This window comes from Melospiza georgiana, chromosome 3 (genome assembly GCF_028018845.1).
Source record: "Melospiza georgiana isolate bMelGeo1 chromosome 3, bMelGeo1.pri, whole genome shotgun sequence".
Classification (NCBI taxonomy): Eukaryota; Metazoa; Chordata; class Aves; order Passeriformes; family Passerellidae; genus Melospiza; species Melospiza georgiana.
The window spans coordinates 79362781-79376676 of NC_080432.1; the positions used below are offsets into that span (position 1 = coordinate 79362781).

The 13896-nt window shown below is 41.6% G+C and overlaps 1 protein-coding gene across 2 annotated transcripts in view; it reads left to right on the plus strand.

The window, feature by feature from the left end:
• The first annotated feature begins 829 nt into the window (after nucleotides 1-829).
• Nucleotides 830-13896, plus strand: part of HS3ST5 (heparan sulfate-glucosamine 3-sulfotransferase 5) — a 192690-nt gene continuing 179623 nt past the window's right edge. The window contains exon 1 of one of the 2 annotated variants that reach the window (XM_058021249.1): nucleotides 830-860. The gene's annotated coding sequence lies outside the window, so the exon portion shown is untranslated. Of the gene's footprint in view, nucleotides 861-1041; nucleotides 1156-13896 lie in introns of those variants that run through there. The other variant, XM_058021250.1, reaches the window with a different exon arrangement.

A 13896-nucleotide genomic window follows, 5' to 3' on the forward strand; every position in this document is an offset into this window, starting at 1 on the left:
GCCAGCGCCGGCGGAGGGCCCTGCCCGGCTCTTCCTCGGCCGCAGGGCGAGCCGGCAGCACCTGGCTGCGTCGCCCGCCGTAGCGGACTGGGAGAGGGCGAGGGAGGGAAGGATGGAAAAAAGGGAGGGAAGGAGGGAGGGAGGGAAAGAGGGAGGCTCCTGCGTGCGCGGGGAGCGGCTCTGGCTCTCAGCTGGGCGCTCCCGGCAGCGGCAGCCTCTGCCGTGCTGCGCCGCGGGCGGTGACGGCTCCGGCGCGGCGGGAGCGCTCCGCTGCCGCGGGACCGCAGCTCCAGGGCGGGGGGCTCAAACCTTGCCCGGGAAGTAGAGCCAGAGTTTTGCGGTTTTTTCTTTTTTTTTCCCCCCTAGTGATTGGGCTTTTTTTATTACCCTTTTTTTAAATCCCTCCCCCCGCTCCCCCCATTCACCCGGCGGTGCGTGTGGCGGCGGGGAGGATGCGCGCCTCCCCCGAGCCGTTCCCCGGCAGCTCCCGCCGCGGCTGCGGGGCGCTGGGGGCCGCGGGGCCGGGGGCGCGCTGGGCCGCACCTGGCGGCACCGCCATGCCCGGGCTGCGCCCCCTGATCGCCCCCGCCGCTCCCCGCCGCCCTTCCGTGCCTGAGTCTCCTTTCGCTTGTGTCCAGCATCGCGCACACACGCACACGCCGTCACGCACGGAGGCACTCACTCACTGACTCTGCCGAGCTGCCCAGGCTGCCGAACAGCACAGCGCAGCGCAGCGCCGCGCAGCCCGCCCGGAGCCCCCTCCCTCCCTCCTTCCTCCCTCCCTCCTTCAATCCCTCCCTCCCTCTCTCCTCCTCCTCCCTCGCTCCCGCCCGCCCGCCCGCCGCTCTGAAGGATGCCCGGTAAGTAGCGACGAGGACCGGCACCTCTGCCGGTGCGTGATGTGAGGGGTGAGGGACTGCTTACACTGCTGCCGCCCGCCGGGGGGGCGCAGGGCGGGGGGCGAGGGGCGGGGAGGTGACAGCGATCCGAGGCAGGAGGCGGCGGGGCTCGCTGTGTGCTCCTCAGAAGGACTTTTAGCTGCTCGACCGGGGCTTGGATGTGGGCGCCGAGGGACGGGGTCTGTGCACCGCAGCGGGCACCGGCCGGGGCGGGGGCGCTTCGCCTGCGCTGCGGGTTGCTGCCTGCAGCACCGCGGTGAGTACGGGGCTCCGCGCCTCGCCGGGGTCCCCCGGGGGCGGGTAAGGTGTGGAGGGTGCCCTGCCGCGCTTGGGGCTCCCTCCTTGGCGGCTCCGAGCTGGGACCGGGGCACGGAGGGCGCGGTGCCCCCCGTACGCCCCGGGCACTGCCCGCTGCTACTGCTCGGGTTTGGCCACGTCTGTAGGGGCTGCCAGCGCCGTCCGGTGTTTGGGGCGCCGCGGCGGCACCGGTCGGACGCGGAGACGGAGCTCCGCCGGGCGCCTCACCTGCGGAGAGGAGCAGCCAGGTGCCGCGCACCGGGGGAGCGGAGCGCAGCCCCGGCCGGTGCCCAGCAGCGCAGAGAGAGCGGGGCCGCCGCTCCTGCCCGCTCCCCGTCCTGCGCGCTCCGTCCTCCTGCGCTGCAGAGGGCTCCGGTGCGAAAACGCTCGTCCCTCAGGGAAGCGTAGTGTTTGTGAAATGTTTGCTATCAATTAGCGGGGGGCTCCGCTCTGCTCGGGTTTGCGCACGGCTAACTCCGCTCAGGCAGGGGCTCAGCTCCGGCTACCAAATGCTTGGAACACCGTGCAAGGGGCTTTTTGTTCTCCTACACTGCCTGGTGCGATTTGTGGGAAACACATAGGAAAGCGCACAGTTGCTGGCGATTTTTAGGTGGACTTTGGTAAATCATTGAAATCTTTTTACTCACTTCTACCGTGTGTACTTTGGCAACGATCTCACTCTGTTTTTCATCCTGGGTATGATAACTCCGCCATTGAAGTCAATGGCAAAACTCCCAATTGACTTCAGAGGAAGGCAATTATGGTCGATACGGAATGAAAGGGACTGGGCAGAAGATGGAGAGATGGCAAAGCAGAAGAGATGTATCAAAGAAACTTCCTCTTAGAAGCTAGCTCTCTAACCCAAGAGTTTTAGCAGTGTCAGGATTGTCTTCTAGAATTTCATTGCCATTTTTTGCACTGGAGAATACTGGAATGATTTCTTGGTATGTTGGAAATCAAGTGGGCTGAATCCCATTTTTTCACCCATAGACATAATAACATATTACTTAGTAACTGATACTTTTTCCAGTATATCGTTTTTCTCACTAAAAAGTTGAAAGCAGTTGGAGACAATTAGATGGGCTCTCATTGACTTCAGTGGCCTGTGGATCAGGCCCAGAAAGGCTCAATAGAGAAGTAACAAGAGAACTGTAGTACAGTTTGTAAGGAAAGGTGTTGCATAAGCATTTAACTCATGAACTCCCTCCCTCTAGAGAGGAGAAAAATCTAAATGTACATTAATTTTTTATCCCATTTTATCCAACTCTTTCACAGCACAGATACAAATAAGAAAGAATGCTTCTGATTAATAATTAAAATGCCCATATTCATATGGATTACAAAGAAGATTTTATGCAAAAAAAAAAATCCATTAGCAAATGGAAGTTCTAGTTCACAGAACGTCCTCTGTTCAGTGCAGTATTTAGATTGGGAGCAGTCAGATATATAATGAAGCACCAAATACAAATATTGATATTCAAATGGCAAAAGCTAGACTTATTCCTGTAACCTGACTAACCACTCTCAACTCCTTGGAATGTCTTAAAGATGAAAATGTGATTTTTAATTTTTTTTCCAAATCTGAGTGTTGAAAGAACCCCCAAGCATCCCTACATGCTGAATTTAGTCAAAAATCTTATCAAGTATCAGAAATATGTTCATGCTCATGAACAATGTAACTATTACAGTGATAGCTGTGCTGGGATGCCCTGGGTGGATGCCAGGAATTCACCAAAACTGTGTTATCACTGTCCTCCTCAGCCAAACAGGGAAGAGAAAATGTAACAAAAAGCTCATGGGTTGAGATAAGGACAGGGGAATCAATCAGCAGCTACTGTCACATGGAAAACAAATACGTATTGGGGAAATTTGTTTAATTTATTACCAGAGTAGAAAAACAAGAAATAAAAGCTAAATCTTAAACATCCATCCTTCCCCTTCCCCTCTCAGCCCCCTCTCTCAGCCCTCCATTCGTCTCAGGCTTGACTTGGCACCTTAATTATCTACCTCCTCCCTGCCAATGGTTCTGGGGGATAAGGAACGAGAGTTAGGGTCAGTTCATCACAGGTTGTCTCTGCCTCTCCTTCCTTCTCAGTAGGAGGACTCCTCACACTCTTCCCCTGCTTTGGTGTGGTGTTCATGGCGTGGGAGACGGTCTGCCATGAACTTTGCCAACAAGTGCTTCCATGGGCTGCAGTTCTTCATGAGCTGCTCCAGCGTGGGGCCCTTCCACAAGGTGCACTCCTTCAGGTGCAGGCTGTTCCCATGTGGGTCTCCTGAAGAGGGACACTACTCCAGTGTGGAATCCTCCCTCCACAGGGCCACAAGCCTGCTCCAGCATGAGCTTCTCAAGGGGTCACAGCCTCATCTGAGCATCCATCTGCTCTGGTGTGGGTTCCTCCAGGGGCTGCAGGTGGATCTCTGCTCCACCATGGAGCTCCATGGGCTGAAGGGGCACAGCTGCCTCCCCATGGTCTGCACCAGGGACTGAAGGGGAATCTCTGCTCTGGCACCTGGAGCAGCTCCTCTGTGGTATTGCACTAAACAGTTTATTTAGTTGTTTTGCACTGGGGTCAATCTTACACTCCTCCCACTCCCTATTCACTGACCTTGGTGTCTGCAGAACTGTTGCTTTCACATGTTCTCAGTCCTCTCTGTGAATGCAGTTTCTATTGCTCACTCCTCTCTCTGGCTGCAATTTCTGTTGCTCAGGGTCTTTTTTCTCCCTTCTTAAACCTGTTATCCCAGAGGTGCTGCCACCATTGCTGATGGTTCCCAGCCTTGGTCAGTGGCAAGTCCATCTTGGAGCTGGCTGACATCAGCTCTGTAGGACACGGGGAAGCTTCTGGCAGCTTCTCACAGAGCACCCTTGTAGCCTCCGCCACTTACACAATCCAAGAAGAAAAATTCTTTCTCATGGTCCAATAATGATGTTTCCCTTTTAAGTACAACTTTGTGATTAAGAGGCAAATATAAAAGCAAAGTTTGAAGTGCTGCATCTCTTGTGCAGCTTTTTTTTTGCAGGCATTTGGTAGAATTGTCATTGAAATGAACTGAATGTGTCACTAATACTTAACTGTGAAAAGATTAAGATGTTCATGCTACAGTGGGAAAAAAACCAGCAAAATGGACAAATGCTTCACTGATTATCTCTTCTCTCCTTGCAAATCCATAGGCAAGACAGACATCTCATTCTTAAAATGTCATATTGCAGGTTTCTTTCTAATTTTCCTGTGAATTCTAATGTTTCTTTTATCATGTGCCATATATGGAAGTGGAGGGTACATATTTTATGGGACTCTACACAGAGTAAAATTTTATTTGAGCTACTTTGTTGCTTCCTCTATTCTCCAATCTATCTGCTGTTTGCAAACATGTTGTAATGTCACAACATATTTTTGTTGACAAAACTTCTATTTCGAGTCAAATGTGAAAAATATGGTAATTACTTCAATATTAAGAGGTTTGGATTTTTTTTTTACTGAGGTGTATGGTGGGGTGTGATGATGGTGCTTTTTTTAAGATCCAAAGCAATGCTCCTCTTCTTTCTGTCAGCAGTTTCAAAAATGAAGATATTATTTGAATAAATATTTGGGTTTATCTGAGAGCCATTATTTGTAATTATTTGGTTTTTTTTCATTTTGATGTTGTAGTACTTATTCTTCAAAGATGTGTATGGACAATCAGACAGATCCTGTGGACAGCATCTCCAAAACAGAAGTTTAGGTTTTTTAGGCTCACCTGTAACTAAAGACTTTATAAGATCTGAGTATTTAAGGCAGAGTTGAATGAAGCCAGATAATGAAGTACCAGGAAGCTCCAGAACATGATTCTGAATAACCATTACTCACTTTCAGCAACAATATAAACCTAATCCTGTTTTGAGGAGTAAATGCTGTTCATCTTTATTCAGATGAATATATCAAGATTATTTTTGCTGTCCCTTGCCTGACTCTGAAACATGTTTATGCCCTTGTATTGCTATGGTTGTTAAGTGAATGGTAGCAAGCATTTACAGGTCTCTTGGTATTTGAATCTAAGAAACAACATTACTGGGATTCTTGAAAGTCACCTAAATTTTGTCATTACTCCACCTTTAAGAACACATTCAAAATAAATTTTATTGTTTGTTAGACTCAGAACACATTCATTGGATAATTTATTTAGGACTATATTCTTCTATTCAACAATTTAGGAACAAAAGCCTCCACTGTAGCTCAAATCATTCAAAATATTGGTTTTAGGTTATACATTGTACATATGGAACCTGGCATGTAAAGCAGATGGTATGTAAAATTATGCATAGCATGTCTGGAGAGCCATACAATATCTAAATGCAGTGCAATAGAACAAGGAAAGAGTATCATGTGCAACTTAAAATACCAATCACTGGACTATGTCTAGTCTCAGCTGTGCTTTGCTTTCACATGTGTGTGTGTATTTGTGTGTGTGTGTGTGTGTTCGATTTTTTCTTATGGCAACCAGGATATTTCCTTGATAGAATGATCTTCCTTAGAAAAGCATGCAGACTGAAATGATATGCTACTGGCTAAACTAAATAAAAAGATGGATATACAAGAAAAACTAGCTTAGTTCCATTTGGGTGCAGAGCACAAATGTATGGAAAAAAAAAAATAAAATCAAGAACAGAAATTTCAAACTTTTAATGCAAATGGCCAGACATCACTTACTACCAGGACTGTGTTTTTCTCTGTTATTTATGCTCTTGGTTTGCCCAGCACAGCAATAGCTCTTAAATGTACTTCTATCCTGTTGCATAAATGCTGTGTTAGATTCATCCCTCTCTCTCTCAAGTATTACAAGTCTGTATGCACAAATTTTTTTTCCTGAACAAACAAGCATTACTGTGTATTGTTAACACAATCAGATGAAATGGTAATTGCAGAAAGACTCACATCAGCAAAACCCTTAAATAAATATTAGTCTTTAAGCATGTGCTGACCTCAAGGGGACCTAATCACATTTTGTTGAACAGAGATGCTTTTGTGGTCAATGACCATGAAAGGTAATAGTTTTCCCAAGTTTATTCAAATATGTAAATCTGTGGTTATAAAATTTTGTCAGCACTAGACAACTTTAACTTTCAGGGGAAAATCTTCAAATATTGCTACTTTTTCTTTTAATGTTTTATATACTTTAGAAGTACTGGAAGCAATTAACTGTTTTAAAATGGGTTGCACAGCTGTACTCTTTCATATTTCTAGCCAAAATGAACTTTTGTAGATAAGATGTGAAGGATGAGGTTTATAATGAAGGACTACTGCAAAGTGAACTTTACATATAAAAATGAACTAACACTGCACAAGGTAGACTTTAATAGCTAATTCTGTTAGATTCAGACATTTTTCAAGGAGACAAATTGAAGGAATGTCTCCATGGGTAAACTGTTGAATATGCCCAAACAAAGAATTTTTAAGGTACTTGAGTTGATATACAACATTTCACGCTACAAAATAAGTAAATAAATAGATAATTCCTCTACTTTTTGTTCACTAATCCTCTTAGTCCTTAGGCATTTTATTTTTTGCAACAGGGTTGCTTGAGAAAAGACAGATCTGTGTCTAGGGGACTAAAGGAACACGTTTGTCCTCATACATTACAGAGCAGTGTCTAACAATTTATTTCCCTTTTGGAAATGAAAGAACTTTTATCCATTCAAATCACTGTAATACAATCTTGTATTATAATGGCTTGAACAATCTTGACTGCGCACAGTTGCTGGAGTCTCTAAAGGACTGTCATAAATAAAGCTATTAGACTCTATTATAGAAGACACATATTCAGAGTCTACCAAGGGATGACAGGATTTTACATTACAGCAGAAAATGGTAAAAAGTGTCTGCAAATTACCAAAAATTATTGGTAAAAGGACTTAATAAACTGATTTATAGCACATATATATGTGTTAGTTTTCTTTTAGAGTGTGAAAATGCAACATTAATATTAATGAATTAATTCTATGTAGAAGTAAGTGAAAAATGAGATGGCAAATAAGGGATTTGTCCTCTACAACAAGTGTTTAAGCTTGCTCAGCAGCGTGTGAACTTTCTGCACTAGCTGATGGACATTCAACTTACATCAAAACCTCCCTTTCCAACCTGACATTGCTGCTGTGATGACAGCCTGAGAAAACTGGCATCTCTTGGGAGATAAGTCACTTTACATCAAGGGAAATGGATTTACACTGCATCCTGCATTCTTTGCAGACAGGTTTGTTTTTATTTTTCCTCTTACTTTTATAGAAGGCATGACATTTGCCAGGTATGAAGACAAAAATGAGTTTGGCAAAACCCTGAATGAACTTAGAAACAAATTTGGAAATGGTGAAGACATAGCAAAATGAAGTAAAAATATATATATAAGGATGTGTTATGTTGTTGGTTTGGTTTTTTTTCAAGAGAGGGAAAAGTGCACTATTTAGTGAAAAGATTCCTAAGACAGAAGTAAGACATAAAAGGAGTGCAACTGAGGTTAAAAATAAAATTATGAAAGTTGAGTTACCTAACATGTTCTGGCCATGGGAGAAGTAACTAAAGCTGACATAACGACAGGATGGGAGCCTCAAAAGAAGACTAAAGCCAGAAAATAACCACTTCCCATGCTGCAAATCCAGATGGCCCTAACAGATTTTGTGTGCATTTGTATACCCATTTATCTGTGTGTATACATGTGCATACGTATATACTTTTTTAATATCCAAATCTGTATAATCTTTGTTACTGACTGACTTCCTCATCCCAGCAGGGATTTGCTGTTTCTTCTTTCTATCTGACCATGAAGTTACAGAGGAAGATTTGACAACACAGTAAATAGATGAGAGTGGTTAAATTGTTTCCTGAAGGTAGAACAGTAGGGTCCAATGGTTCTCCTGCAGAATGTTTTAAACCCAAGGCTATAAATAAGAGGCAATGCTGTCAAAGCAAAACTAAAAAACAAGCAAACACAAAACAACAACCAAAAAAAAAAAAAACTTCAGCAAAACCCCCCCCAACCAACCAAGCAACCAACCAAAGAAAAGAAAAAAAACCAAAATGTATTCAAATCCTGAAAAAAGAGAAAACAAAAAGAATCTTTACTTCAGTGTCTGAAGCCAGTGTTACATTTTGTCCTGAAAAACATGAATCTGAAAGATATTTTGCCAACTACAGGCTAGTGTCACCTACAATCACATTCAAGGTTTTCCTGTTTAAACTTGAAAAATCAACTACAGTCTCATACTGGAGAATTGGAAAAATATTTTCTCTGAATGTAATGTGGAGCTTTTGGGTAAACTGAAGATGACAGTGGAGCAGAGGAGTATTTCATACAGCATTTTATTTAATACAGTAAATAGATATACCATTTCTTCATATAAAATTTTGATGCTGAAAAGACTGTTGAATGGATTGAGTGGAGCTAACTTTGTCATGATGTCAAAGGAAGATCTGAGGAAAAATATTTTAGATAATTTGCTGCTGCATGTCCTTGCCTTTGTGAGTGCCATGTAAGTATAAATAGTGTCAGAAGTGGCAGCAAATCCTTCCTCTTTATAATTTCACATTCCTGCCTCTTGTAAAAGGATTAATCTCAAATCTAAAGTAAACCAGATTTGCAGCAGGAAAAAAATCTGCCAATGTAGAATCTATCAGTATAGTCAAACAACATGTCTTTATTTGTCTTCTGGTGGAAAATTACATTCCTGAATGATGATGCAGAATCTCCATATATTCTATTATGATCTTTTTGGCAAATAATTCTGAAAAAGAAAATATGACTGATAAGTTTTTACCAACCACAGAGTTTCACTCAGAAGTAGAAAACTTTTGAGGAGAACTAGTGAAAAATTTGTCCTGGTATCAGAAATTCTCAGTTCACATATGAAAAAATTCTGGTTACCAATGACATTGCTAGCTATTCTTTTGGGGCTTTCTGAACTGAGAACGAAATTCGCTTCCTTCAGGTATGGCAAAATACACGGGCTTCCAAAAGTCAAAGTGCAACTGCAGGAAATGGAACTCAGGCCTTTGTTCTGATGTGCCTGAAATCATATTTCATTTCTCTGGTTGCTTTCCCAGCAGCTCCTTCAGGACTGCTCCCTGGCTGCTAGTGAAGTGGATTTAGGTGAGCACGAAGCAACAGCTCTTTCCTCCCTTGTATATTGGATGTACAGTGCTGTAACTGCCCTTCCTCCCTCCTGGTGGCAAACAAAAGACAATTTATGGTGCAGATGCCTCAGAGATGTTTTTGTAAACCTCCACCTTCCACAACTTAATAGCAAGGAACAACAAAGGATGCATTTCATGACAGAAGCTTTACTTGTGAGCATTAACATTGAACAGAAATTATTTTCTTTAGCAAAAATGAGTTGCAAAGGTTTATCTGTCATTAAGATTCGTCATTTCTTCTTTTGTAACAAAACAAACTAGAAACTTTTGCTTTGTTTGTTTCAGAAACAGAGAGTATATAAGTAGTTTTAATGATAGTGTGTAATTTTCTTTTATTTTCCACTACTCTTTTTTTGTGGAAGCAGGAAAGTATTTCAATTAGAAAAAGAAGAGAAAGATGACAAAGGGATAAAAATATTTTCTAAACTTTCAAATGATTTCTCTTTTACACCAAGCAAACATATCTGAAAAATGCCTCTTTGTCATTCACCACTTTGAAAGAATCTGTATCCAGTTTTAAAAATCAATTTTTAAATGTCAATTCAGAATGGATCAAAACTTCTTATCACAAAAGTTTTGTCTTTGAAGATATTTAAGCCAGGTCTCAAGTAAAACTTGAAGCTGGCTCAAATTTCTTTGAAATGTAGGTTTTTCTGACATATAAGTTAATTTAAAATTAACCTGTCCATAAAAATGACATATTTTCCTATATTTCCTGTGCACTGTGATAATATATTAATTAAAAGGTATATTTTTCATTTTTCTTAATCTATAAGGTGATTTTCTTGTGAAAATAAGAAAAAATAAAAATCTGCAAGAAGTCCCCAAAATATTGCCACAAAGTTCTTGATCTGCCCCTAATAAAAATTCTTTTCTTCTGAGATTTTGAAGACTTTAAACTTACTTTTTCAACTTCAGAAAAAAGCATTTGAAAAGATCCAAATATTTTTCCGGATGGGGAGAATAATCCCTGCCCCATTTCTGAGCAGACACAATGTTGTGTAGATCATGGTTTTAGGCTAATGGACAAAGGAGAAGAATTAGGAAGGTAACTAGGGGATTTCTTTGAAAGGTACTTGTTTAGTGGAGGTTGATTATTTTATTCCTGGTAATACAGCTCATACATTAAGGAAGACTTCAGGTGAGATGAGAAAGAAAGAAAGAGAGGAAAGAAAGAGAGAAAGAGAGAAAGAGCGAAAGAGAGAGAAAGATGCGAAAGAGAGAGAAAGAGAGAAAGAGAGAAAGAGAGAAAGAAAGAGAGAGAGAGAGAGAGAGATAGAGAGAGAGAAAGAAAGAAAGAAAGAAAGAAAGAAAGAAAGAAAGAAAGAAAGAAAGAAAGAAAGAAAGAAAGAAAGAAAGAAAGAAAGAAAGAAAGAAAGAAAGAAAGAAAGAAAGAAAGAAAGAAAGAAAAAGAAAGAAAGAGAAAGAAAGAAATTGTCTCCTTGGCATAACTAAAGACAGCAGTGAGTGGGAAATTGTGTCTTTTTAAAAACTTCGATGAGGAAAATGCCCTGCAGCTGAACAATATATAGGCTCAGGATGTACATTCAAAATGTGGCTGAAAGCTTAGTGCGCAGCTGGGAGAAAGAAATCTGCCTTCCTTGGCGTGGTGTTTGAGCACCTGAAGCTGCATGGGTGTTGTTGATGTGAGCTGACACGTGTCAGTAAGGGGTGCTTAGGGGCCAGGCAGCCTGCAGAGCCGGCTGTGCACAGCACCAGCGTGCTGGGTCAGCGAGGGACGCGCAGCGCGGAGAGGCAGCGCAAATCCCCAGCTCGCTGGTGGGCAGGAGCCGGCCACTCGCGTCTGTTTATCCCCCAGGGACACGAGAGAACAGATTTGTCAGGGTTCGTCTCCTTTATTCCAGTAATTATGGGAGATTAATTGGGAATGTTTACTGTTGGGAGAATAATTGGGAATGCTTGTTGTTTACATGTTTGTTTGGTTGGGGCTTTTTCCTATTACAGCTGCGTTTCTGCTCCTTGCCTGTAATTTTTATGAATAAACTGAATGATGCAAGGCCTCCCTCTAGCCTGGAGGCCAGCTAGGCACGGCCAGTTCCATATGGTTAAGCTCCCTTAGCCTCCCAAGCACAGGCTGCATCCAGCCTGCCTCTTGGGAACAGCCCCAGAGCTGGGCTAGTGCCCTAGCTGTGCCCAGGAGGCCCTGGGGAGACAGCTGGTCAAGTAGCCAAGATCAAAAGAGTGTCAGGGCCTGCCCTGACATTTTATGTTCTAGGAAAAAAAGTAGTTTCAGGGCATGAATTCATGCCCTACTATAATTTAACTCATTTCCATAGATGTAATCTTAGTATTATTTAGGTCAGTGTGACTCCAAACGCATAGATGCTGTTTATTCACTTTGCTCGCTAGGAATGAATGAACTAGGTTGATTTAAATGGTGCTATTACAGCATAGCATAATATTTATACAAATAGTGTAACGGGGGTTTAATATTTATTTGTAACCAGCCATTAACTGTGAAATATATAATAATATTCTGGAAGTAGAGGAAGATTTGAATGTGGTAAAATATTTTAGATAATGGTTGCTACTCTTCTACATACTTTTCTGCATTAATTATAGTTAAATTTCTTATCAAATGCTGAGGTCATTTTATCCAGAAATTGTTGTTATAGGAAAGCTATTATCTATTTACAGTGAGTTTGTTTTCAGAAATTTATATAGTGCTGAAAAAATTTGTTTTTTTCAGAGGTACAAAAAATTGAGGGCACTAGCACTTCTTTTAAAAGATGCATTACTAATTTTTGTCAAGAAGGCAAACAGACACAAGAATCTTCATTTGGTGATTATCAGTATTCTTTGTGTCAAGAAAACAAAAATAATGACAAATTTAGGGCAGAGTCTCAGAAATCAAACTCCTTTAAGCTTTAAAATATACACTTTTTAGCTAGCTGTAAATTATGCTTTGGATATTTTAGACAGTTGTAATATGCAGTTGAATGACAGTGAGCTAATTTCATAACAAAAATAATATTTAATTTAGTTGGGGGAAAACACATTTAATTTAGAGTGACTTACAACAATTTTTTATTTCTTGATATTTAATGTCACTGCATTTTTTCCAACATCTATAAGTCATCTTCTCTAATCTTTTATTGGTGAGCTTTTGCAATGTTTTATTTTCTTTCTCTGATGCAAGATAGCAAAACTTCAAAACAGTGAATATTAGTCTGGGTATGGATACATTGAAATGCTGCCTGGAAGAGACTCTACTTCTCAGCATAGTCCTACAATATCAGTTTTGTGGTTCATGAGTTGCATATGTAAATTACAGTGCTCTTGGGGGAAAGGTACCTATCAGAGAGCTAATAATTTCCCATCAATGGTAAAATAATTGCTTTCAAATGCTGTGACCCCAGGTGTGTGGTAAGACTGAATCCCAGGGGGAAGGTCATGAGGTCCCAGTGCCTTCTCCGGACATTACTTCCAGTTAGGGTTTCAGCAAGCTGCATTTAATACCTCTGGAGGATTCAAATTAGGAGAAAGAACAAATCTAAATATTTTAGCCATTTCTTTCTCTAAGTGATGCTTTTAGTGGAATTTCAAGGAGTCTGATTTAATTATGGCACAAGCACATGTATAATGAACTTGATGTATCTAACTTAAGAAAAGCCCCTGTATCTGACTCTGATAAATGGGCAGTAGCCAAATATCAGTTTCATTATTCAGTAGGAGCTTTTAGGCTTGACCAACAAAGAAGTGAACATTATTTAGAAAATTGAAACTTAATGAAGCAGACCAGGATTTTTAGCTTAGCTTAGTTTGGAAGTTGAGATGATATATAAGTCACTTACTTTGTTTAGTGAAATCACTGAGTTCCCTAAAATTCTTCATACTTGAAAAATTATGTGTAGCTTGCAACTCCATTAATATATTTAGAAACAGTAGGGTAGGAGCAGAAATTGAAAGATCCCTTGTAAAATTTGAGAGAGGTACTGTATGATTATTCATGACATACATGTGCATATTGATTTCTGATTCATAATTTAATATATATTGTGCATACTCTCACCTAAATATAAATTACTTTTTTCTCTTTGTATGGCATATAATGATTAAGGAGATCTTAGAGTGTTCTAAAAAGTTTAAGTTATTTATCACTGATACTTAAAAAGGAATAGTTAAGTAAGTAGATCTAAAGCCGGCCTGGAGCTTCTTTGGTGTGTGTCTGAAGCACGTCTACTAACTACAACTGTAATTCATGATCTAAAGAGCATCCTGCTCCTTGCATCCTGCTGTAATGCCTCTGGTGCCTCTGCCTTTATCTCTTCCTTCCCTTCAGTTTGGTCTGCAGGGATGATAGCTCTCAGTGGATGAATGCAACTCATGCAGCCCAGAAAAAGAGGGATTCATACCAAGCAGTTGCTAATGGGGAGTGAAGTAGTAGCCAGCCTCAAATCTGGGTCAGACAAAGAATTTATCACAAGTTTGAGATTTCTTGAGGTGCCTTTCTTTCAAAGATGAAGCTTCTTTCTCCAGCCTGTTTCTTAGTAAAAGCTCCACATTAAGATCCA